Here is a 27,354-nt window from a genome sequence, read left to right as displayed (position 1 = left end):
CCAAGAACAGCATGCATCTGTCTAAGTAATGTTAAAGGAATGTTCCGAGTTCAGTACAAGTTAAGTTCAATCGACAGCATTTGTGGCATAATATTGAGAAGCACAAAATTAATTTGAACTCGTTCCTCCTTTTCTTAAAAAAAAAAGGCAAAAATCTAAGTTACAGTGAGGCACTTACATCTGAAGTGAATGGGGGCCAATCCTTAAACATTAAAATACTCAAAATTATAGCCACAAGATGTAAACAATATTTATTTTAACATCATTTAATGATAAAATCACTTACTATCCTTTTCTGTGTAAAGCTATATTAAATTTTACAACTTCATTGCCGTGACGACGTAACGCTGTACTCTGTATTCCCATTAAATGACAATATACAGTATACAACTATATAGCTCAAATAATACACATAAATTTATAATAAAATTATAAGCTTCACATTTCTGCATTTAAACCATCTAAAAGGCCCTGCAGCCAAATATCGCCACCTGAGGTCTGACTGACTCATCTCCACATGGGGAGGAAAATCCCTTACAGTGTCTCACAATCTCTCATTTGCTCTCTTTCTCTCTTTATTTTTCTCACTGAGCTCCCCCATGGCGTATTAAAGGAATAGTTCACAAATTGAAAATGAAAATTTGCTGATAATTTATTCACCCTCAGGCCATCCAAGATGTATCTGAGTTTCTTTCTTCATCAATTTAAGACTTTTACCATTTCATTTCAGGCCTCCTCCTTTAAACAATGCAAGTGAATGTAGTCCATTTTTTAATGTTTAGGGTGCATCAAAATAATCCACACGACTCCAGTCGACAAATAAAGTGCTTCTGAACCCAAACGATTGATTATTTTGAGAAACAAAACAATACTTATATACTTTTTAACTATAAATGTTCGCTTCCGTACATCTCTGTGACGCGCGCTCATGAGAGTAATGACGTAAGCTCGATGGTAAGGTCACATGTCACGTGGAGGAGGAGGCAGGAAGCGTGTCACTGCTTACAAGAGAAACTTGCACAGACCACAGTCCAAGAACCATTCACAAACCAAAACAGTCCAAAACAATTTCAAATACAATGTCGGAGGACTTTGATTTAAGAAGAGAAGAGGAGATGGAGTTTTTCACCCAACCCTACCTAGTTGAGCCCGAATACATACCCGAATCCTGAGCGCGCGTCACAGAGATGTACGGAAGCGAACATTTGTAGTTAAAAAATATAGAAGTATTGTTTTGTTTCTAAAAATAATCAATCGTTTGCATTCAGAAGAAATGTATTTGTCTACTGGAGTCGTGTGGATTATTTTGATGCACCCTAAATATGTATTTTGGACCGTCAAAAAATGGAGTACATTCACTTGCACTGTTTAAAGGAGGAGGCCTGAAATGAAATCCTAAAAATGTAAAATTCTGTTTTGATGATGAAAGAAACTCAGATACATCTTGGTTGGCCTGAGGGTGAGTAATTATCAGCAAATTTTCATTTTTGGGTGAACTATTCCTTAAAATTTTAACATTCAGTCAGTTTAAAGTTCTGGAATATTCACACATATTTCACAGCCTTCTTGGTGATATGGGAGACCAAGACTAGCTGTTACATAGGAAGCTGTCACAAGAGCAACTGTATATCTCAGACAACTATAAGGTTTTGAGTAATTGCACAAATGCTTGTTTCTCTTTAAATGTTTTCAGCCTGTTGTCACACTACAGATGTCTCAATGGGAATCTGCTATTAAGTAGTCTAATATAGGCTTTTCAGAAACATTTAAACAGTAAAACAATTCATGAAACAACAAAAATTTAAAACGTAACACAAATAAATCAAACCATTGTACTGACCAACATAAATTATAATTAAAAAATGTTTTTTTTTAATTATAACATTTAAATATACATGTGACAACCTTCCCTGTCCTGATATTTATGAAAATTAAATGTACTTGTCCTGAGTACACAGTTCAAACTTTCAGTTAAAATCTGCATTCATCATATAGGTGACCCTTGCCTAAACACTGTATATGCCAGTATATTTTTGTGTACATTTGTCTACCCAAGAGCTATTATAAAAATAAGATGATATTGGAATTTAAGTTTGTAGAATAGAATTCACAAAAAAATACTCACATTTTACACACTATAGTTTGAAATAGGCATTTGAAACCAACATAAAAAGTAATTCTAGGAGAAAGCAAACATTTATTATTGGAAAAAATATATATATATCTCCACATCCACATAGGTCTCATGGGCACCATGTGAGGGTCGGATGTGTGAACGGCGAGCTCTGCACCCTTTGCTATTTTTAATATTATTTGTGTCACAAACTGGTGAGATTCAATATACTCTGATCCTTTTTTTCTGATTAACATTTTTTATTGATTCAACCATTAAATATACATAGCAGAACAAACATATACAGAATCAATATACAACCCCCACTATCCCCCCCCCCCCCCCACCCGATCCCCAACAACACCCCAGTGGTCACACAACTATAGACACACAACAAAAATAAATTAATTAATTAATTAAAATAAATAAATAAATGAAACAATAACACACATAAAACCCCTGCACCTCTCTCTCCACTGTCCCTCCCCGAGAGCCCTCCAAAAAAGACATATCTGCCCCACTTCTTCGCAAACATGTCCAGACTCCCCAGTCTTCTGGATACCCCCTCCTCAAGAGCTGCCACTCTGGCCATCTCTGAACACCACTCCTAAAAAGGGGGCGCTCCAGCCGACTTCCAACTCCTCAAAGTGATCTGGCGATCATAACACAAGTTAGGACCATGTTTTTCATATGCTTATTCTCCAAATTAATGACTGCCCCATCTCCCAAGATACAGAGTCTGGGGCAAAATAAAATTTGAGAGGCCAAAACCTCGCACATAAAACTCTGAATCCTCATCCAAAATTCTTGCATCTTAACAAATCCCCAAAAGACATAGGTTGTGTCTCCATCTTCTAACTGACATTGCCAGCAGGTGGGTGTGTCTTTAAGACCAAGCCTATGCAATCTAGAGGGAGTCCAATAGAATCCCAGCCCACTCTCCCTCCTCCAATACCAAATTTAGATCTTTCTCCCATAATCTCTTAAGAGAAGTTGAAGTTCCGTCTCCCAGACTCTGAATTAGTAGGGAGTAATACACCGATGCCTCATGACCTTTTCCAAAAGCAGTAATCACCTCTTCCAGAGTATCTTCCACTTTAGGAGGGTGTAAACCACTCCCAAAAACAGTACAGAGCAGATGGCGCAGCTGTATATACTTATAGAACTGAGATCAAGGAATCCCAAAAAGTTGAACCATTTTGAAAGGATTTCAACACTCCATTCTCATAAAGGCCACCGAGTGTAGTAACCCCCCTCCCAATCCACTCTGACCAGCAAAAAGGGGACTTGTTGTTGCATAGTTTGGAGTTCAGCCATATGCTCGAGGCAACATTTAAAAAATGTCAGAAATAAACTGTCCGTACACCCTCGTTCATACCAATTCAAGTGCGAGATAACGGGATGTAATTTAGCTTCTCCAATTAATTTGATAGAAAGGTTCTGCAGTGGCGAAATAGGGGCAAGAACTTCTTGTTCTATACAGAACCAGGGAGGGGCTCTCTCAGGTGGAAGCGACCAATGAGCCAAATGTCTAAGACCAAATGCATAATAATAAAACAAAATCTTGGGTAGGCCTAGCCTATGTAACATATTGAAATGTAATTTGGGACGCTTACCATTCCAAATGAAAGACTTTGCTATGCTATCAAATTGCTTGAAATAAGAGAGGGGGACATCTACAGGGAGAGACTGCAGTAAGTAATTGAATTTTGGAATACAATTCATTTTAATAACATTAACCTTTCCAATCATAGATAAATGTAATGAAGCCCACCTGCCCACATCGCTCGAAAACCGTTTTATTATGGGGTCATAATTAACTCTAACTAAATCACACAAATTTGCTGGAAATAAAATACCCAAATACTTAATGCCCTGTTTGGGCCACTGGAAAGCACCCGGCTGGAAAGCCGTTTCTGGGCAGTATGCTGTCAGAGCCAAAGCTTCGGATTTACACCAATTGACTCTGTATCCCAAAAACTTAGAAAAGGAATTAATAATTCTGTGGAGGCAAGGCATAGATCTACTGGGGTCAGAGACAAATAATAAAATATCTGCATAAAGCAAGAGTTTATGCACCATACCTCCCACCACCAACCCTGGAAAATCATCCTCCTTTCTTATCGCAGTTGCTAATGGTTCCAGGAAAAGACAGAACAATAATGGGGAAAGAGGGCAACCATGCTGGGTGCCCCTATCCAGAGTAAAATAATCTGAAATTAATCCATTTGTTTGTACCGCCGCTACTGGGTGTCTATAAAGTAACTTAATCCATCCAATAAATGTACTCCCGAACCCATATATTTCCAAAACCTTAAAAAGATAATCCCATTCTACCATATCAAACGCCTTTTCGGCATCAAGTGAGATGGCAGCGACCGGAGATTGTTCATTCGCTACTGACCACATGATATTGATGAGACGCCTAATGTTATCAGAAGAGCTATGGCCCTGAATAAACCCCACCTGATCTATATGTATAAGTGATGTCATAACTTTACTTAATCGATTAGCCAGAATTTCTATCTATCTAACTGGATCAGGGAAATTGGACGGTAACTTTTACACTCGCTTGGATCTTTGTCCTTTATAAGAATCAGACTGATCCGGGCTTGTGTCATGGTTGGCGGAAGCTTTCCATTCTTTAATGATTCAGTATAAACTTCTAGCAAAAGTGGAGCCAGTTCTGTAGCATAAGATTTGAAAAACTCAGCAGCAAAGCCGTCAGGCCCCAGAGCCTTGCCTGTATTAAGGCCTTAATAACCTCGCCAAGCTCCTCCAAGGTTATCTCAGAATCAAGAGAATTTTTTTGCTCAGTCGTCAGTTTAGGGAGATCTAATGGTTCCACAAAGTTTCTAATATCTTCATCAGTAGACGAAGACGTGGAACTATAGAGATCAAAGTAGAATTATTTAAAAGCATTATTAATATCAATGGCCGAGGTAAATATTTCACCACCAGCAGATTTCACTGAGGGAACGGTAGAAAAAGACTCTCTCTGCTTTATATATCTAGCCAAAAGTTTTCCTGCTTTGTCCCCCGACTCAAAGTATGACTGTCTTGCCCTGAATAACCAAAACTCCACTTTCTGCAGCAAAATAGTATTATATCTGTATTTCAATCGAGTCAATTCTCTGAGGCCATCGGATGACAAATGGCGCTTCAGCTCTGCTTCGGCATTTTTAATATTTCCTTCCAACTCCACGAGTTCTCGTGCTTTGGATTTTTTGATGAATGAGGCATACTGTATGAACCGACCCCTAAGAACTGCCTTAAGTGCCTCCCAAGCCAGGCCCACAGTGGATACTGAGGACCAGTTGATCTCCAGATAAACACTGATTTCAGCCTTTAGCATTTGTTGGAAATCAGGATTTTGCAAAAGGGACACATTAAGGTGCCAGCTATATGATTTCTTTTTCTCCGTATGTGGCACCACCTCTAAACTCACCAGTGCATGATCTGAGACTAAGATATTTCCAATTGAGCAATCAACAACAGATGAAATTAGGGACTTGAATATTTAAAAAAAAATCTATTCTAGAATAAATCACATGGACCGATGAAAAAAATTTATAATCTCTACCAGATGGGTTCAAAAGTCTCCAAATATCTGTAAGACCAAGATTTTTACACATCCTGTGAAGCGTCAAGATTGCTCTAGGGGGCTTACACACTTTTGCTTCACTGTAATCAAGGACTGAGTCCATCAAAAGATTAAAGTCTCCTCCCAATATTATATCATGAGGGGTGCCAGCGGTTTGCAACATCCCTTCAAGATCTGTAAAAAAGCCTTGATCATCAGCGTTATGTGCGTAAATATTAGCTAAAATCAACCTTTGCCCTTGAATTTCAGCTAAAACAATAATGACTCTTCCTAATTTATCTTTAATCTGTTTGAGAAATTTGAATTGTAAATGTTTATTTACCAATATATTGACTCCCTTGCTCTTACTTGAGCCAACACTAAAGAAAACATGTCCACCCCATATCTTCCCAAATTTTTCAGCTTCCTGTGGGGAAAGAAATGTTTCTTGAAGAAACACTATATCATATTTCTTACGTTTAAGAAAAGTAATAACCTTCCTTCTTTTTATGGGGTGCCCCAACCCATTCACATTCCATGTGGAGAGAGATAGTACACTCATATTAACAACTGACATATTGATATCATTAAAAAAAAATAAACTGTGTGTCAAAAACACATTTATACAGACCACATTCCCCATTAGTGAAACAATCAAACCCAGAACTTCCCCCCGAACAAAACAAACAGAAAAAAGGAAAACGTGCTCATTAACCCCATGCACGAAAGCACCAACCGGCAACAATCCCTCTAAACTCAAAAGGTCCATGAACGCCCATGAGCTCCCATGATAACTTTGCCATCGGATTGCTCAATTTTGCCTCAAAAATTTGTGAAGCAAAATTACATAACAGAAAATACTTTGTAAAATAATCCCCAGCCAAAAGAAAGAATGAACACAGAACATGTAGATTAATTCACAGAACTGTTTTAAAGGTGTGATCCTCCACAAAACAAATTTCAGCTGATATAAAACCGTTCAGTTTCATGGATAGACACACAAATGTTCAGTGAGCCAGCTGTTAAGAGTTCAGCGGATGACGTAATCATTCCAGTGTCTGCCAGGGAGGTGCTGTTGTGAGGAGCGTGAGGTCCGAGAACCAAGTCTGAGTGGGCCAGTATGGGGCTACGAGGGTGACTTGTTCCTCGTCCTCCCTGACCTTGCACAGGGTCTGTGCATGAAGGCTTACTTGGGGGAATGCGTATTTGCACAGCCCCAGGGGCCAGCTGTGTGCCAGCGCGTCTGTTCCAAGGGGGGCTCCCGTCAGGGAACACCAGAGCGGGCAGTGGGAGGATTCCCAGGAAGCGAACAGGTCTACCTGTGCTTTGCTGGATCGACTCGAAATCAGCTGAACCACCTGGGGGTGGAGTCTCCACTCTCCGCTGAGCATTGCCTGCCGTGACAGCACGTCCGCTGTGGTGTTGAGGCTGCCCGGGATATGAGTGGCCCGCAGCGACCTCAGCCGTGGGCGAGTTGCAACATGCGACAAGAGCGTACGCCGCCTTGGTGATTTATATATGCTACTGTTGCTGTGTTGTCGAACCGGACCAACACATGCTTGCCCTGGATCAATGGCAATAGCCTCCGCATGGCGAATAGTACAGCCAGCAACTCTAGGTAGTTGATGTGCCAACCCAGTCGCGGTCCTGACCAGGAACCGGCGACTGCGTGCCCATTGCACACGGTGCCCCAGCCCAATTTGGAGGCGTCTGTGGTGACCACGACAATTCTGGACACTTGCTGTAGGGGAACTCCTGCCCATAGAAACACAAGGTCTGTCCAAGGGCTGAATAAGTGGCGGCAGAGCGGCGTGATAGCTACGTGATGTGTGCCGTGGTGCCATGCCCATCTCGGGACTCGAGTCTGAAGCCAGTGCTGAAGTGGTCTCATATGCATCAACCTGAGCGGCGTGACTGCAGTTGAGGAAGCCATATGCCCCAGGAGCCTCTGAAAGTGTTTCAGTGGAACCGCTGTCCTCCACCTTAATGACTTCAGGTAGTTCAGCACCGACTGCGTGCGCTCGCTTGTGAGGCGTGCTATCATTGAGACCGAGTCTAACTCCATGCCAAGAAAAGAGATGCTCTGAATCGGGGAGAGCTGCTCTTTTCCCAGTTTACCCGAAGCCCTAGACAGCTGAGGTGCCTGAGCACCAAATCCCTGTGCGTGCAGAGAGTGTGCTTGAATCAGCCAGTCATCGAGGTAGTTGAGTATACGGATGCCCACTTCCCTTAACGGGGCAAGAGCTACCTCTGCGACTTTCGCGAAGACGCGAGGGGACAGGGACAGGCCGAAGGGGAGGACCTTGTACTGATATGCCTGGCCATCGAAAGCAAATCGTAGGAAGGGTCTGTGTCGAGGTAGAACCGAGATGTGAAAGTACGCATCCTTCAGGTCTACCGCCACAAACCAATCTTGATGCCGGACGCACGGCAGAATGTGTTTCTGTGTTAGCATCTTCAACGGGAGATTGTGTAAGGCCCGATTCAGAACTTGCAGGTCCAAGATTGTCCGCAACCCACCGCCTTTCTTTGGTACGATGAAGTAAGGGCTGTAGAACCCTTTCCCCATCTCGGCTGGAGGGACAGGCTCTATCGCGGCCTTGCGTAGAAGGGTTGCGATCTCCGCACGCAGGGTGGTGGTGTGCTCGCCCTGCACTGAAGTGAAGCGGACGCCGCTGAACCGGGGCGGGTGCCTGGCAAACTGAATCCCGTAGTTGAGTCGGATGGTCCTGGCCAGCCACCGCAACAGGTTGGAAAGCGTTAGCCACGCGTCCAAGCTCCGGGCGAAGGGCACTAAGGGGACGATCGCATCTGACATATGGGGCCTCGTGGCGGGGGGGAGCAGGCAATGCCACATCAAGGAGCGTTGCTTCTACCCGAGGCGGCTGCACTGTGGGGGACATCAAAGCACTTACCTTGCTCTGCGTTCCCGGCATAGTGCGGGTTAGAGCCTGAGGAGGAGGGCCTCTTGGGCCGTCCTCGAGACTCGTCACAACCGGCTGGCCATAGGTGTGGCGCGGCCTGCGTGTGAAGGTGGGGGGGGCCGTGTTCGCGGGGCCCTGGCTGCGAATGCTCGGTGTCTGGCGGCCGTCACAACGGCGGCCGTGAACACCGATTATGTGACCCAAGGAGTGAGGAAACCACTCTTTTTTTGACAATTTGGGTACCGCAGCCCCTTCGGGGTGCGGCGAACAAAAAAGAAAAGGAAACAAAGGATTTACCTCCCGGCCCTCCAGCAGGGGATGGAATGGTCTGGATACCAGCTCCATAGCGGATGTCTCGCTCCCTGGGTCGTTTGTCTCAGGGGCGCTTAGGAGCCTACCCGGGTCCTCGTGCCGGCCCGAGAGACTGGGGGCATCAGCTTCCTGTGGGGGGCTCTACGCTGGGGCCGAGAGCTAGGCTCGGGCTGAGGCGGAGCCGCCTGGGCTTCCGCCGTCGCAGGGGGACACCCTCGGTGAGCAGACGGGGTGTGGGATCTTGAACCGCGCCAGGGAAAGGTGTGCTGGATGGCCTCCATCTGCTTCTTCACCGCCGAGAACTGCTGGGCGAAGTCCTCAACGGTGTCGCCGAAAAGTCCAATCTGGGAGATGGGCACGTTGAGAAAGTGTGCTTTGTCTGTGTCCCTCATCTCGACCAGATTCAGCCACAGGTGGCACTCCTGGACCACCAAGGTGGACATCGCCTGCCCGAGTGCTCGCGCCATGATATTCATCACCCGGAGGGCGAGGGCGGTCGCCAAACGCAGCTCCTGCAACACATCGGGATCAGGACTACCCACGTGCTGTTCTTTTAGTGCCTTGGCCTGGTGTACCTGCAGGAGGGCCATGGCATGCAGGGCGGAGGTGGCCTGTCCAGCGGCACTGTAGGCTTTGGCCGCCAGAGATGACGTAATCCTACAGGCTCTGGAGGGGAGCGCCGGATGATCCTGCCAGGTGGCGGCGTTTTGCGGGCAAAGGTGCATCGCCTGATCCACCTGAGGGACCTCTGTGTACCCATGGACCGCCCCGCCATCGAGGGTAGTGAGAGTGGATGAACCCGGAAGTCTGTTTCGGGCAGCGAAAGGTTCCCTCCACGACCTCGTGAGTTCCTCATGCATCTCTGAGAAGAAAGGAACGCGGGGGGGGGCGTGGCAGTGTGAGCAGCGCCCCGAACCCAGGAACCAATCATCAAGCCGTGAGAGCTCAGGGGAGGCTGGAGGGTTCCAGTCCAACCCGATACTCGCGGCGGTCAGCTCTGCGTCGTCCTCAGACTGGGCGGGCAGACCCGAAGGTGGCAGCTCAGTCGAGTCCTCGGCATCCGACATCGCCAGTGCGCTCTCCTATGCAGCAATAGAAGACTCATCCTGCTCTCGGGCCCCGAAAGAGACGTCAAGCCGGTCATGAGGTGGGCTGGTCTCATTTCGGAACTGGACAGGAGCAAATGAGCGTGCTGGGGAACGGGAGGTCCGCGGGGAATTACCCAGCGAGACCACGCCCACTGAACTCCCCAAATCACCTCCAGTGCCAGCCAAGCCGGCCTCACACCCGTGGATCGAAGGCACAGCACGGGGGGCGGCTAGAGTGGCTTTCCCTCGGAAGAAGAAAAGCCACGACCACAACGTTGCCATGGTCATATCCTCACAATGAGAACATGAACAATCCACAAATGCTGCCTCAGTATGATTGCTGCCCAGACATGTGAGGCAGTGCCCATGGCCATCGGAGAGATAATGACCACATCCAGGAATCACACAAAGATGGAAAGTCATCTTTAAAAAGACGTGTCTTTAAAAGATGTTCAACGTCAATGTGTGTGCTCTAATAGAGAAAATACACTCTTTAGCAGGAATATACACACTTTTAGTGCAGAAGGAAAGAAAGCAGCTGGAAATGCACCATATATCCAACAGCATATGCTTCTTAAGAGGTGAATGGAACAGCAGTAGTATTCAGCTCGCTGATAGTACGACCACTCGGCTCAAAAGAAAAAATCTGAATGAATCCTGAATTCCAGCTCCCTTTTATACCCGTATGTCCGGGGGAGTGGCATGCAAATTCCACTCGCCAATTCTCATTGGCCTTTTCTCAAAGATCTGAAGTGATCGGGGCTCTCAAGAGCAACCCCTAGTGTCACTACATCGACACAACGTCGAGTGAGTGACAGAAGGGGAACTGGAGGATTTGGAGAATCGTAACTGATGACACAACGTCCGAATTGTTGGAATTCCTAAGCATGAATAAGGCCGAGATATGGTAAAATTCCTAGACGGGCTCTTCCCGAGTCTGCTCGAGATAACAGGCCATAAGCTGGAAATCGAGCGAGCTCACAGAGTTCTGGCTTGGAGATCCGCAGAGGGAGACAGGCCCCGATCAATTCTGGACAAATTTCTGAGATCATCCGATAAAGATCTCGTGTTACGTGAGGCAAGGAGTAAAGGAAGGCTTTCTTGGAAGAACCACAGCATTTTCTTGTTCCCAGACTTTGCGATTCAACAAGAGAGAAATGTGATTGATTCAAGGAATGCAAGAAAATCTTACATCAATGGAAGGTTGCTTTTGTACTGATGTTCCCGGCCAAATTGAGAATAGATACTAAGGAGGGCCGCAAAATAATTACATGCCCACAGCAAACTATGTCCTTCATAAAGTCAATCGAGCGAGTAAGCCATTTGGTGATTTTTATGTGGCTGCCTAGTGGACCTGTCTCACTGAACATTCACTCGACTGTCCGAGGAAACTGAGCACCTTTTTTGTTTCTTTTTGTGTTGGTTCCGTCTAGCAGCTGGAGTTTGTTTTGTGGAATAACACTCCCTCGGAACATTTGTGGATGAATCTGCACGTTCTTGGTGCTTATGCCTCCTATCGGCTGCAGTTTGTTTTGTGGAATATTTCTTGCAGGACATTGGAGTCATTAGGGCATTTGTTGCACTCGTGTAATGACCGAATGGACCGGCTAACTAAACATTCGTTTTACTGCCCGAGGAATTGAACTGCCCCCCTTTTTTTTCTTTTATTTGTGTGTGTGCCTGTTCCGCTTATTGGCTGGAGTTTGTTTTATAGATTATTTTCTGTTGTGTAATTTTGTCTCACAAAATTTGTATAGAAACACCAGACTTGAGCAATCCGATGGCAAAGTTGTCGCAGGGGCTCTCGTAGGCGTACATTTTTTTCAGTACGGGATGGATGCTGGTTGGCGCTGTCGTGTGTGGAGTTTATGCGCATGTTTTTCTTTTTCTGTTTGTTTAGTTCTGGGGGACGTTCGGGGTTTGACTGTTGCACTAAGATTGGATTGTGGTCGTTATAATTTTATTTTTGTTATACAATCTATTTTTTCTAATATGTTAAAATGTCAAATGTTAATATGAGTGGATTGTCTCTCTCCACGTGGAATGTGAATGGGTTGGGGCACCCCATAAAAAGAAGAAAGGTTATTACTTTTCTTAAGCGCAAGAAATATGATATAGTGTTTCTTCAAGAAATGCATCTTTCCTCGCAGGAAGCTGAAAAATTTGGGAAGATATGGGGTGGACATGTTTTCTTTAGTGCTGGCTCAATTAAGAGCAGGGGAGTCATTACATTGATAAGTAAGCATCTACAATTCAAATGTTTCAAACAGATTAAAGATAAATTAGGAAGAGTCATTATTGTTTTAGCAGAAATTCAGAGGCAAAGGTTGATTTAGCTAATATTTATGCACCTAATGCTGATGATCAGGACTTTTTTATAGATCTTGAAGGGATGTTGCAAGCCGCTGGCACCCCTCATGATATAATATTGGGAGGAGTCTTTAATCTTTTGATGGACTCAGTCCTTGATCATAGTGAAGCAAAAGTGTGTAAGCCCCCTAGAGCAACAGTGACACTTCACAGGATGTGTACAAATCTTGGTCTTACAGATATTTGGAGACTTTTGAACCCATCTGGGAAGGACTATTCATTTTTTTCATCAGTCCATAGAATAGATTTTCTTTCTTTTTATATCAAAGTCTCTCATTTCATCTGTTGTTGATTGCTCAATTGGAAACATCTTAGTCTCAGATCATGCCCTGGCGAGTTTAAGTTTGAAGTCAATGTTTATATGGACACCAACTGGTCCTTAGTATCCTCTGTGGGCATGGCTTGAGAGGCACTTAAGGCAGTTCTTAGGGGCCGGATCATACAGTATGCCTCATTCATCAAAAAATCCAAAGGTCTCGTGGAGTTGGAAGGGAATATTAAAAACGCTGAAGCGTCAAATGTCATCTGATGGCCTCAGAGAATTGACCCAATTGAAATACAGATATAATACTATTTTGTCGCGGAAGGTGGAGTTTTGTCTATTCAGGGCAAGACAGTCATACTTTGAGTCGGGGGACAAAGAAGGGAAGCTTTTGGCTAGATAAATAAAGCAGAAAGAGTCTCTATCTACTATTCCCTCAGTGAAATCTGCTGGTGGAGAAATATTTTCCTCGACCATTGATATTAATAATACTTTGAAAGAATTCTATTTTGATCTCAACAGTTCCACGTCTTTGTCTACTGATGAAGATATTAGAAACTTTGTGGAACCATTAGAACTCCCTAAACTGACGACTGAGCAAAAAAATTCTCTTGATTCTGAGATAAACTTGGAGGAGCTTGATGAGGTAATTAAGGCCCTGCCTACGGGCAAGGCTCCGGGGCCTGACGACTTTGCCGGTGAGTTTTTCAAATCTTATGCTACAGAACTGGTTCCACTTTTGTTAGAAGTTTATACGGAATCATTAAAGAATGGAAAGCTTCCGCCAACCATGACACAAGCCCGGATCAGTCTGATTCTTAAAAAGGACAAAGATCCAAGGGAGTGTAAAAGTTACCATCCAATTTCCCTGATCCAGTTAGACGTAAACATTTGGTCAAATATTCTGGCTAATCGATTAAGTAAAGTTATGACATCACTTATACATATAGATCAGGTGGGGTTTATTCAGGGCCGTAGCTCTTCTGATAACATTAGGTGTCTCATCAATATCATGAGGTCAGTAGCGAATGATCAGACTCCGGTTGCTGCCATCTCACTTGACGCTGAAAAGGCGTTTGATATGGTAGAATGGGATTATCTTTTTAAGATTTTGGAAATGTATGGGTTCGGGAATACTTTTATTGGTTGGATTAAGATACTTTATAGACACCTTGTAGCATCTGTACAAAAATATGGATTAATTTCAGATTATTTTACTCTGGATAGGGGCACCCAACAGGGTTGCCCTCTTTCCCCATTATTGTTCTGTCTTGCCCTGGAGCCATTAGCAGCCGCGATAAGAAAGGAGGATGATTTTCCAGGGGTGATTGCGGGAGGTATGGCGCATAAGCTTCTGCTTTACGCAGATGATATTTTATTATTCGTCTCCGACCCTACTAGGTCTATGCTTTGCCTCCACAGAATTATTCATTCCTTTTCCAAGTTCTCAGGATACAAAGTCAATTGGTCTAAATCTGAAGCTTTGGCTTTGACAGCGTACTGTCCAGTAATGGCTTTTCAGCCAGGCGCCTTCCAGTGGCCCAAACAGGGAATTAAGTATTGGGAATTTTTTTCCCAGCAAATTTGTCTGATTTATTCAGAGTTAATTTTGACCCCTTAATAAAGAGGTTTTCAAATGATGTGGACAGGTGGGCTTCATTACATTTATCGATGATTGGGAAGGTTAATGATATTAAAATGAATTGTATTCCAAAATTCAACTACCTGCTACAGTCTCTCCCTGTAGATGTCCCCCTCTCTTATTTCAAGCAATTTGATAGCATAGCGAAGTCCTTTATTTGGAATGGTAAGCGTCCCAGTTTAAATTTCAATAAGTTACATAGGCCAATTGACAATTGTGGGTTAGGCCTACCCAAGATTTTGTTTTATTATTATGCATTTGGTCTTAGACATTTGGCTCATTGGTTGCTTCCACCTGAGAGAGCCCCTCCCTGGTTTTGTATTGAAAAGGACGTTCTTGCCCCTATCTCGCCACTGCAAAGCCTTTCGATCACACTAGCCGGAGAGGTTAAGTCGCACCCCGTTATTTTGCATTTGCACTCGATATGGACAAAAGTGTCCAGAGTGTTTAATTTGGATATTTATTTAAACGTAGCCTCGAGCATAAGGCTGAACCCTAAACTATGTATTAATAAGTCCCCTTTCTGTTGGTCAGATTGGATTGTGAGGGGGGTTAATGCACTCGGTGTCCTATATGAGGGTGGAGTATTGAGACCTTTTGAAAATTTGGTTCAACATTTTGGCATTCCCAGATCTCAGTTTTATAAGTATTTACAGCTTCGCCACCTACTCTGCACTGTTTTTGGGAGTGGCACCCACCCCCCAAAAGTGGCGGATACTCTGGGAGTGGTGATTGCTGATTTTGGAAAGGGTCATGAGGCATCAGTGTATTTCTCTCTGCTAATTCAGAGTCTGGGGGACGGAACTTTGAATTCTCTCAAAAGATTATGGGAGAAAGATCTAAAGTTGACACTGGGGGAGGAGGTGTGGACTAGGATCCTAAAAAATGTCAAGTCTGATGGGTGTGTCTGATGCAATTTAAGATTTTGCATCGATTTTATTGGACCCCCTCTAGATTGTATAGGCTTGGTCTTAAAGACACTCCCACCTGCTGGCGATGCCAATCAGAAGATGGGGACACAACCCATGTTTTTTGGGGATGTGTTGGGATCCAGGAGTTTTGGTTGAGGGTTCAGAGCTTTGTTTGTGATGTAGTGGACACTCAATTTCCGTTTGTGAATTTTGGGTGATGGGGTGGTCCTGAATATAGATGATAAATATATAAAAAGCTGGGTCCTAACCAGTGTGATGATTGGCAGACAGGTAATTCTCAGGGGATGGAAGTCAACTGATGTGCCCTCATTTCATGAGTGGTCTACGGAGATGGGCAGGGTAGCAGCATTTGAGGAGATGGCATGTAGATGGCTAGGCAACCTGGATTTGTACATTAGGAAATGGGGCAGCTATTTAGCCTTTTTGGAAGGCTCTCAGGGAGGGGCAGTGGAGAGAGACTAGTGTTTTTGTGTTTTTTTTTTAATGTTTCTAAACATTTTCTGCTGTTTTATTGTCTATATATGTGTCTTTGTCAGTTGGCTTTTGACCACTGGGGTGCTCGTTTGTGTCAGGTGGGGTGGGGGTTGGGGGGGGGGGTTAATGTTCGGGGGGAAAAGTTGTGATTTCATGTGGTTTGATTCTGCATTTTCTGTCTATTTGATTTGCTGCATGTGTTGTGGCTTCTGCCACCTCTGTGAAACATCACTCTTGCAGTCTTAGGGTTTTGATGCCAGAAGATAGACTTCATTATCAGAGATAGCAAAGCGGAGTTGCTCCCAGCACAACTGACTTTCTGTATTCAAACAGGCCTATATACACATATTCACCTAGGGCGTGACCAATACACCCCATACATTTTGTTCTGTGTCTTTAGTCTGCTTAGAAAACATTAAACTATGAGAGAGGACCCTCTCCATCTGGAACCTCTTTACAGGGCCTTATCCTATATTTTCTCTAGTGTCAAAACATGAGACTCAAGTTTACCATATATGAGTACCATATGTGATTACACATTCCATCAGGGGCCTCATTCCCACAGGCAACTAAACACACAGTATAATCCATGCTTGACCTTTAGAAATAATTATAGACAAAAATGGCTATATTTACATTGATTATACTTAATTAATTTATATTTAACTTGATAAAAATATTCCACATATCCCCCCTCTGAGACTTACATAAGTCTCACCTTCACTGTCTTTATCCAGAGTGCAGTTTCATAATTCAGTTGCCTCAGCTATGCTATCTAGTAACTTAAGTCACACAGCTTCATTACCAATGACCAGTTTATGCAACCGCACTCCGGTGGAGATTACAGAACTAAACGTCTCCATTCAAGTTTGATTAAGAATGGATTAAAAATATTCTGTCTCCTTATCTCTTCATTCAATAAATGAAACCTATAAGCATGTTATACTGTAATCATGAGTGTGCAATTGGTTCAGCCTTGCCTGTGCTTGTCACAGTTATGTAGAGTACATGAAACAAATATTCATCATCATATTAAGAGTTCTCTTTTGTAGTGTAGATATCTTCAACCCAGATACTTTGCGCATCGTAGAGGGTCACCTCCGGGGAGAGGTTAGGCTAGCACTTTCATCCCGGGGCATGGCTCATCATTTATTTCATCATATATATTCATTGGAGGAATCAATTTCCTCCCAATTTGGTCTTTCTGTCCATTCAGGGTAGTTGTAATTGTATTGCATTGGATCATTCACATTGGTCAGTGTCATCCGCTTCACTGTTGCTTGGATCAAGAATAATTTTACTAATGGTAACACACAACAGAATATTATTCCTCCCACAAGGATTGTTATTCCAATCATTATATTACTTTTAGCCAATCGTGTACCCCATTTTTTAAACAATTCTATTTAAATGGTTATAAACAAACAAGACAAGCAATGTTAATCTTAAGTCACCACCATGTCTTCTTTTTCCATTCTTCATATATTAAAATGTATATGAGTTCAATAAAAGCATAAGTAAAAGTAATAAATCATCTTTCAATCTTAATCCTTCAACATACAAATATTCCCAGGTTTGTTTAATACTTCAGGCACTCGTTTGTCTGCAACGGTTCTCAAAACTTTACCCCCAAAATCTATAATTAATCTTCTACACAGGGTATGATTCCCTGTTGGCACAGTGTCAGAATGCTTGGTATTTAACTCTGTGATAAAATGTTTTAATAAAGCGGTTTTTGAAATGCATTCGGGTTAAGTGGAACTCACAATTTTCGGGCAGGTTTCTTCTATACCTCCCTTTTGATGCTTCCGACCTAAAAACATCCATCCACTTCCTTAAACCCATATCACCCCTTCCAGGATGGTAATGCCCTGCCTTAGGTTGCCCCCTTTCTTGCCATTGGAGAGTCTTACCCGTCATTGGGCCATCACCTCTTGACACTGGTCTTGATACCGCTCAGTCCTATTAGCCAATCCTTAATAATTTGGTTTCAGTAAACAGATATTTTCTGTTGTTTCAGGGAGTATCACCTGAGAACCGTCACAGCCAATAGAACCATCTACAACTGCTTAAATATGGAGATAGTTCAAAACATGGTTAAATACACAAAGCATTATTCAAAATTCAACAATCTATTAAAATTGTCCAAATTAAAAGTAAATGTAAGAATGCTACAATTGAACTCATTTACAGATCATTAATTCTCATTCAGGTTGTATTTCTGCTCCTATAGCAAACATCACAAAAGACCATGTATCATGGTGGGGACTAACATCAAAACAAAACAAAATAAAGTGTAGCCTCTGTCAAACTTCTAGGAAGCTTAATTAAAAAACATCGCCTTAATTCAGTAATAGTCTCTAGATAGTTTTTGAAGGTACATTTATTCTTTCAGATGAACGCTAAACTGAATCTCTTATCTTTAGTATAAACACAACTTCAAAATGTCCTCTGAATATATAAAATCTTTAATCATGATGAGGAAAGCTGTTTGAACCTCTCCTTCATTTCACTGTATCTAACGTCATTGCCAAATCACATCATTTTACATATAAAAAGAAAAGAAAATCAAATCAAAAGAATATAAAACAGTTTAGAGATGTGCTTTTAGCACACTCTTCAACATCTGCTTATGTGTTTCTGTCTCAAGCAGACACTTATCAAACTTAGACTGAGAGTGTGAAAGAGTGCCGGGTGAGGGAGGAACTCGGAGGGGGACACTCCGAGTTCCACAGTTGGCTTTTGACCACTGGGGTGCTCGTTTGTGTCAGGTGGGGTGGGGGGGTTAATGTTCGGGGGGAAAAGTTGTGATTTCATGTGGTTTGATTCTGCATTTTCTGTCTATTTGATTTGCTGCATGTGTTGTGGCTTCTGCCACCTCTGTGAAACATCACTCTTGCAATCTTAGGGTTTTGATGCCAGAAGATAGACTTTATTATCAGAGATAGCAAAGCCGAGTTGCTCCCAGCACAACTGACTTTCTGTATTCAAACAGGCCTATATACACATATTCACCTAGGGCGTGACCAATACACCCCATACATTTTGTTCTGTGTCTTTAGTCTGCTTAGAAAACATTAAACTATGAGAGAGGACCCTTTACAGTCACTCCTTCTTTTTAATTTTACATCAACAATAATATATTTAAGTTATTCTTCAACAGTAAAAATAGTGATTATTATAATAATTCATTATATTAACTGCTTTCAAACTTTCCCATCTTAAATCATCTTCGCGAAAACTTCTTCCAGAACTTTCAATCTACTCATTCCCTACATTCTTTTGTCCATTCAAACAACATACATAAAAAACTGTAGAACCTTTTGGTATTCTGAATCTAGGTATTACCTCTCTTGTTATACATTTGATTAGTGTTCCTGACCCCTGAGCAGCTGATGGTACTGCTTCCAGCCATCTGCTAAGTCTGCATATTACTACAAGCATATAATGCTTTCCATGCACTTTTTTTATCATGTCCATATAATACATAACCAAATGCTTGAATGGTCCTTCTGGCACTGCAATGTGACCTATAGGTGTTTTTATTTCTTTTCTGACATTGTTTTGAGTAAAGACTTCACATGTGGACAGAAAATCGTCTATCCTTGCATATAAGTATGGAGACCAATATCCCTGCTGTTTAATTTTCCTTATCACTTATCACTTCCCCCCTCGCACAATGGTCAAACCATGCACATCGTAAATAAAAACATTGAGAAATGTAGTTTATGCAACAATCTGTCCTTCATGAGAATGCCATATACCTTGTGAATTTTCTTTGCATCCCTATTTTGCCATGTAGTATGTTCATATGGACCTTTATTTTGAATTATATCATCCTATTGTGGTTGTGATTTAATAATACTTCAATTGACAGCCAGAAGCCTTCTTGGCTTCTAACTCCACAGCATTATTTCCCTTAATGACAAAGTCACTGCCCTTTTTGTGGGTTTGACATTTAATGATAGCCAGTCTTTTAGGTAACATCATTGCAGATTGTTCAATCTGTTCTGCATGTTAAATTAAACTTCCATTACTTTTTCTAAAACCTCTTTGTTTACATATTGCTTCAAATAGATGTCAAACACCATGAGTATAAGCCAAGTCAGTGAAAATATTAACTGTTTGTCTATAACTGACATGCAGTAGTAAGAGATTTTAATTCTGTTAGTTGAGCAGAACGAGATCGAATGCAATATTGTGAAAATAATCTCTGTCTTTTTTCACAACTGCTTATCTTGCATGATTTCCCAAATGATCCCTAAAACAAAAATTATCAAATCTTTAGTAAAACACAACCTTTGCCTTTCTTTCCCCAACATTCACTTTACATTTAATACAACTTTCTTTTTCCCGTCATTTTTTCCCGTCATCTCTTGTTTTATTTATTTATTTATTTATTTATTTATTTATTTATTTATTTTTTATTTACTGTTTCAGCATCATTTAACAATAAGATTTTTCAGTTATTATTCTTTTATACTTCTCAGTATTTTTTGACAAATGATTCAGTTAAATGGCAAAACCAAGATTCACAGTGCAGAAACTGTAGGCCTTTAAAGTGATACTTTCATGGATTAATCACCAAATAGAAATGGTTTACTAGAAAAAGAAACTCAATCAACTCTTTGTAGCACCCACTAACCTTTTTCTTTAAAGTGAGGGTACTCTCTGGAAAATTTGGGGGAGTAACCAATCCAATAGGTAACTCTAACTTTGCCATCAAGTTTGTAATATTTACTTTTCACATCAATAAATCAGCGGTTAGATGCTGGATTTAAATTTAGACCCTCAGAACAATTTAGACCTGGGTATTTAACCCATTGATGGCAGTCTGGTAAATTATACATCTCATTGATGGTATAAGACTGAAATCAACTTATCCAGAGAGATTTGAATCCACATTTGAAAGGTTAAATCAGTAATGATTACCAGCAGTCATCATTCTCAGTGTTTTTACTCCGGACTTCTTCCTGCAGTATTATCAGCTTAATAAATCATCTGGCCTAGCCATCTGCAATGGTGAGAGACTGGTTCCAGACTGAGTTAATGAAACAACATACACATAATGATGATAACAGAAATACAACATAGTTAGTATCAAAGACTAGATGCATGAGTATGAAGTTATTTATGATGTTCAATTTTAATCTTAATGTTTCTTCATGGGTTTCACTTACTACCAATCACTAATTTTTCCTTAGCATTATCAATAATTTTACAATCAAATAGGTCCAAGATATTTCTTACATCTTCAAATCAGAACTTCTATCGCGAGTAAACTTCTATTTTGTTAGGTATCAGAGCATCTGAGCAAAACTGTTTACAACGTTTGCTTAGTTCTGCCTCCTTATTGGAGGTTGGGACTTTATTTTCCATTTTATCTGGCATGATTGGTCACAGAACAAACCTAAGAAAATGCATCACAATGTTGGTAAGGTTGTTACACAAAGATCATGAGAACAGATATTAAGAGCACAACTTCAGCAAATTGAAAAAAACAGAGAACATGAAATGATCCAAATTATTCTTAATGTTCTTTCCTTTAATTTTTGTTTCAAAGGCATCTTCTCAGTATACACATGATCAACCATTGTCTACACTGTTATATAAAACAAAAAATAAAATAAAAAAATATCTAATCTTAACTAAAACAATCTGCTATCTATTTTTTCTAAATTCGGTGCGCCCCTGTCTGAGTGGAGACACCAAGAGAGATGAGTTCTCCCATTCAAAGTCTGCAGACACCATCCTTAGAAAGTAAGGGGTATAACCCCTCCCACTCCCTCTCCTTACAGAGCATGGGGTCATAGGTCCCTGTTTATTCAGGGGTCTAACAGGTCTCACTCAATCTCTCCACCAGACAGTCCCTAACAAAAATAATAAACTCTACCTATCTTAGTTTTGTTGGTTGATCAAGTTTACACCGATAAAGTTGCAACTCACATGTAAATTTGTTCTCCAGACATATTTAAACACATAGAAAATCAAAAACAGAACAAATAATCATGGGTTTTTACATTTAGATATCAAGACTTTATAGTGTTTAATTTAATATTAAAAATTGTATACTCTCATAAACTGGACCAGACAGAACATAAAACAGAAACATGAATGTGAAGTTTTCACATTTATGGTTTACTTTTCATACTCAAGTTACAAAATATAATTTTCTTATTAGTCATTTTCACCCTTCTTTTTAATTTCTCTTCCTCATTTCCTTGACATCTTACATTTCCATTTGCTTAACCGTGGCTTTGATAACTAGTGACCTCAATAAAGGAAGTACACAACAAAACAATAGTCCTCCTGTCATTATTGCAATTCCCAAAAACATTCCCAATTTACATAATGCATCTCTCCCTAACACATTAACAGGAGTCTGATTTGTAGCCCTTTTCTCTTCCCTGTGCCCACTTTTCACTTTTTCTCTCCCTACTGTCTATTAGTCTACTTTTATTTCTCACCAATTTATCTGTGTCTCGTATTAATTTTTCTGTTTCTCTCATTTTTTCTATCCTTTCCCTTCTTTGATCCCAGCCTTGTTTTTCTTTATTTTCTCCATCTACTCCATATGCCCCTCCATCTGCATTTCTCCTAAAACTTCTACAGTTCCCTTGAGTATTAGGAACTGACCTTCTGAGGGCACATATGGAGGTGATTTGACAAGGACCTCTCCTTTTTTACTTATCTCTTTTTCTGCATCCTTCAGTATTTTTCTTGCCAGTCTTATATCTTTTCTTAGAATTTTCTCCTTTCAGTGCTAGCACATTTCTCTTTTTACTTTTTTACTCTTATCTTTAGTTTTATAATTTTTTATCAAAGTTTCCATTTTCTCACACAACACTACATCAGATGTCCCTTCCTTTGGCCATTTTGTCATCATATCTTTGTTCTCTTTTGCCATTTGCTTGAGAGCTTATTTATAAGTTCTCTACACAATGGATATTTTAATCTTTAATTTGTCCACAGGTGTGGCTGCCATGATTTTTCTTATAATACAACAAACCCTTACAAATTTACCAATGTATCAATTTTTGTAACAATTTTTTATTTGTTCGAATAACATCATCTTCCCAAATAAATTAATTATTTTATTTTATTTTTTCATTTATTTATCAACCAATTTCCCTTTTCTTCTTCTATAACATGCACTTTAATAATTATTATGCCACATACATGTCCAAATTTTCTACATGTTGTCAATTTACTTTTAGGATCACTCTGTATCCAAATAGTGCCAAATCACAATAACAGCTGTTTTTTCTTAGATTAGCTGAGTCTTTATTTCTTTCACTGTTATTTTTACTTGGCATATAAAGAATGAAAAATTATTTTATCACCATTCATTTAGATAAATCATTAAATTTAGAGGATAAACTTATATCTTACTACTTTAATTTATTTGCTTCTAGAATAATCTACAATGCCAATATCTTGAAACATTTTAGTTTTCCTGTGTTAACAAAGGAAATTCCTTTCCAAATTTTCACAAGAGATAGACTTTCATTCCCTACATTCATTCAACATATAAAAGACAATCCTTCTTTATTAGACATTTACTCCATTCATCCCTTTAAAAAATATTTTTTTATTTTTAGGGCTCATATTTCATTCAAATTCACACTTGTCTTCTTATTTATAGGACTCCTATAACATACACTATGTGTTCCTTTTATTTTAAGGACACATCATACTGTACATTCCAGTCCCTCTACTGGGCTCATATTTGTACTCAATCATACACTTCCATACGCAATTGCACTTCAGTCACACTTCACACACTTTCAAACACAGACACAAACACTCTCACAGACACAGAAACTTTCACACTTTTTACAAACACAAGGCCTTTATAAACACAGAGCTCTCAAAAAAAAATACTATAAAATTCTTAAACGCAACTATTCAAACACCCCTCTTTGGTGACCTGCAGGATTTGCCTCTCTTGCCTTCCTGGCTTTTTTATTTAAAATGTTTAAAATTGTATCTGCTCTTCATTTACTGTTATTCATCCTTAACAGTAAAAACAGATCATTGCAGGATTTGCCTACCTAGGTTTTTTATCTGCTCTTCATTTACTGTTATCCGTCAAGGCCCCGATAACAGTAAAAACAGATCGTTGCATGCAATTATATCTGCTCTTCATTTACTGTTATCCGTCAATTCTTCAACTATGATGTCGATCGGATTCCGATAAAGGCAGTCTACATATCACAACAACTTCATATGTTAACACTACTTAAATGACTTCAGATTTCCAACTGAAGTTACAGTGTTTGATGAAAAATAATGATACCTTTCAAAAGACAAACAGTAATGATTTGCAAATTTATAAAAATCTTGAATTTCACACGATAAAACTCATAATGAGCTCTGTTACACAGGCTACTTTGAAAACAAGTGCTTTTGATGAGATTTTGGTGTTTAAAGGAATATTCTGGGTTCAATACAAGTTAAGCTCAATCGACAGCATTTGTGGCATAAAGTTGATTACCACAAAAATTTCTTTCAACTCGTCCCTCCTTTTCTTTAAAAAAAGCAAAAACCTGAGTTACAGTGAGGCACTTACAATGGAAGTGAACGGGGGCCAATCCATAAACATTCAAATACTCAAAAGTATAATACTCAAAAATTTCAAAAGTATAGTCAAAAGACATTAACAATATGCATGTAAACATTATTTTTGTGTGATAGAATTACTTACTAACCTTTTCAGTGTAAAGTTAAAGCCAATTTTGCAATTTTACAATTATAATTTTACGTTGCCATGACAAAATAATGTCAACAAACCCCAAAACCCTAAAATTACTGTCAAAATGACAATTTAAACAACTTTATAGCTCATATAATACATGAGTTTTAACAGAAAAATTAATGTAAATGCTTTTATAAAATATTTAGCTTTATTTTACTGCTTTTAAACCCTCCAAAGATGTACTTCCATTGTAAGTGCCTCATTGTAAAGCTCAATTTTTGCTTTTTATAAAGAAATAAACATTGTGCCAAAAATTCTGTTGATTCAGCTTAACTGAACCCGGAATATTTATTCAAGGGGCAAAAAGTAAAAGACTTAAAACTGTTTAAAACATGCATCTTTTCTTTATCTCAAACAGTGCACCTACACACACAGACACATTCACAGTGCACAATACACATTCACACAGTGTACAATGAGAAATTTTATCTTATGACCTGTCATGAGTACATGGCAGATGTTCGGAGAATTACTTTAGGGTGACTAGTAAATCCTTGTGTGAATTTCACTTCCTCTTTTTTTCTGTCTAGCGTAACAGTAACTTTTCCCTATACCTTTCCATAGTTGTAGTCACGCACATGCCATGAACTCACATACACACACACACGCACACACACACCAGGTGTTTAGTGGATGGCAGGTGTGAACAAGCATGACTGGCCTGAAGAAGTAGAAATGTACAAATCAAAGAACTTCAGGTCAAAGAATCTGGGATTTATTCAGACGAAGTGTGTTTAACATCATACACGTATTTTCGCTGTCTTCACTCATATTTTATTGCCTACTGATGGATTAATTACTTCAGTTCACTGCCTGAATCTTTTTGACTTCCTAATTCAGAGTCAAAAAACAAAAGCTAACAGTAATGTGCAATATTTCAAATCTGTTGGTTGCGTGCATTCTCGCAGTCCACTGAACTGAAATGGTGATCAAAAGAAGTTCACTATATTTTTGTCAAAAATGATTTTTTTTAAGCTTTAGACATAAGAAGGCCATATTAAACAGATAATAAATAAAGAATAAAAGTAATTTAAAAAAAATAATATTAAAAAAAAAAAAAAAACAGAAAAAGAGAACTCTGAAAATTCTCTCATGATTTACTCACTCCCCTGGCATCCCAGATGTGTATGACTTTCTTTCTTCTGGAGAAAACAAATTAAGATTTTTAGAAGAATATTTCAGCTCTGTTGGTCCTCACAATGGAAGTGAATGGGTGCCAAAATGTTTAATCTCCAAAATCTACATAAAGGGATCATAAAAGTAATCCGTACAACTCAGTGATTAAATCCATGTGTTCAGACACGATATGATAGGTGTGGGTGAGAAACAGATCAATATTTAAGTCACTTTTTTGTCATAAATTCTCCTCCCTGCCCAGTAGGGGGTGATATGCAAGAAAGATGTGAATCACCAAAAACAGAAGAAGGAGAATGAGAAAGTGAAAAGTGGAAATTGACTGAGAAGGGAGGAGAATTTAGAGTAAAAAAGGACTTAAATATTGATCTGTTTCTCACCCACACCAATCAAATTGCTTCAGAATAAATGGATTTAACAACCAGAGTTGTCTGGAGTACTTTTATTTTGCCCTTATGTGTATTTTGGAGCTTCAAATTTTTGGCACCCATTTACTTACATTGTATGGACCTACAGAGCTGAAATATTCTCCTAAATATCTTCGACTGTATTCAGCAGAAGAAAGAAAGTCATACAGATCTGGGATGGCATGAGGGTGAGTAAATGATGGGAGAATTTTCATTTTTTGGTGAACTATCCCTTTCAGTAATCTCATGTATGGCTTTATTTGTTTGGACAGTAAAAGTTTGTTGAGGACAGTAATGATCTTACATCTTTATCTCTTCCAAACCAGTGTACCGACTAAATAACTATATGACTAACGGATATATACAGTATATAACCACCACCATACATTTAACCACTAGGTTTTACGTTTTGCATTGACACTATGCTTGAGTCATACGTTTCTTTGCTAAGTAAATGTACTTTCTTTTCTCCATCTTTTCCTTGTGAGAAGAGCTTGTTGAAACGAGTTGTTTCACAGTGGAGTTGAGTGAGGTAAAAATATCAGCTGAGTTTCAAATGACATTGTCTGTTACTTTTGCTATGTTTCTCAGCTTTTTGTAGCTGCTGAATTTTTTCAAATTCTCCTCTAATTTCTTATTACAGCCTTTCTTTCACAATGGACTTTTTGATTGGGTAAAGGGCAATTCAACTTACAGTTTTTGAATTGTGCTGAATTCTTGGTATGCTTGAATGTGAGTTCTTCTTCAAGCAAGACAGGTACACCTGCTGTTTCACCTACTGTCTGCATTGAAGTTTAATCTTAAGAATTATTGTTTAGTGCTAAAAACAACAACAGTTCTTATATGAACATGTGTGCCACTGTTTACTCTCTTACGTACTCATGAGCATGCAAACGTCAAGATTTTCACTGAAAAATGAATTACATTTTGTTTGCCTTCAGAAGATGATGCAGGAGTCATGGACTACTTTTATACTTTTGGGTCCTTTTGAAAGCTTTAAAGACAGCCTATTTACTGCCATTGAATTGAAAAGACTAACTGAGATATTCATTAAAACATCTCCTTTTGTGTTCTGTATTAGAAAGAAAGTCATACAGGTTTGGAATGATGGGGTGAGTAAATTATGACAGAATGTTTTATATGGGTGAGCTATAAAGAGCATGATAGCAACATAATATACATTTTTTAGGGCAGGGTCTTAAAAATCACACCAGAGTTTCATATTGAATAGAACATTGGACACAGAGAACTCTCTTCACAGCTTATCCCGTGTTCACAATCTTTTTTAAACAAAGTGGGTGTATCGGATGAAAACGTTCTACAAAGACATTACACCTCTGTGTTAATTAAAGGTA

The 27,354-nt window shown here is 40.0% G+C and overlaps 1 protein-coding gene across 1 annotated transcript in view; it reads right to left on the bottom strand.

Moving 5' to 3' along the window:
* Window positions 1-27,354, bottom strand: part of LOC127419409 (F-box only protein 6-like) — a 312,359-nt gene that overhangs the window by 108,372 nt on the left and 176,633 nt on the right. The window lies entirely within an intron of this gene.

This window comes from Myxocyprinus asiaticus, chromosome 28 (assembly GCF_019703515.2).
Source record: "Myxocyprinus asiaticus isolate MX2 ecotype Aquarium Trade chromosome 28, UBuf_Myxa_2, whole genome shotgun sequence".
NCBI classification, from domain to species: domain Eukaryota; kingdom Metazoa; phylum Chordata; class Actinopteri; order Cypriniformes; family Catostomidae; genus Myxocyprinus; species Myxocyprinus asiaticus.
Note: the sequence above shows the minus strand (reverse complement) of the source record. Positions and strands in the feature narration are given on the sequence as shown.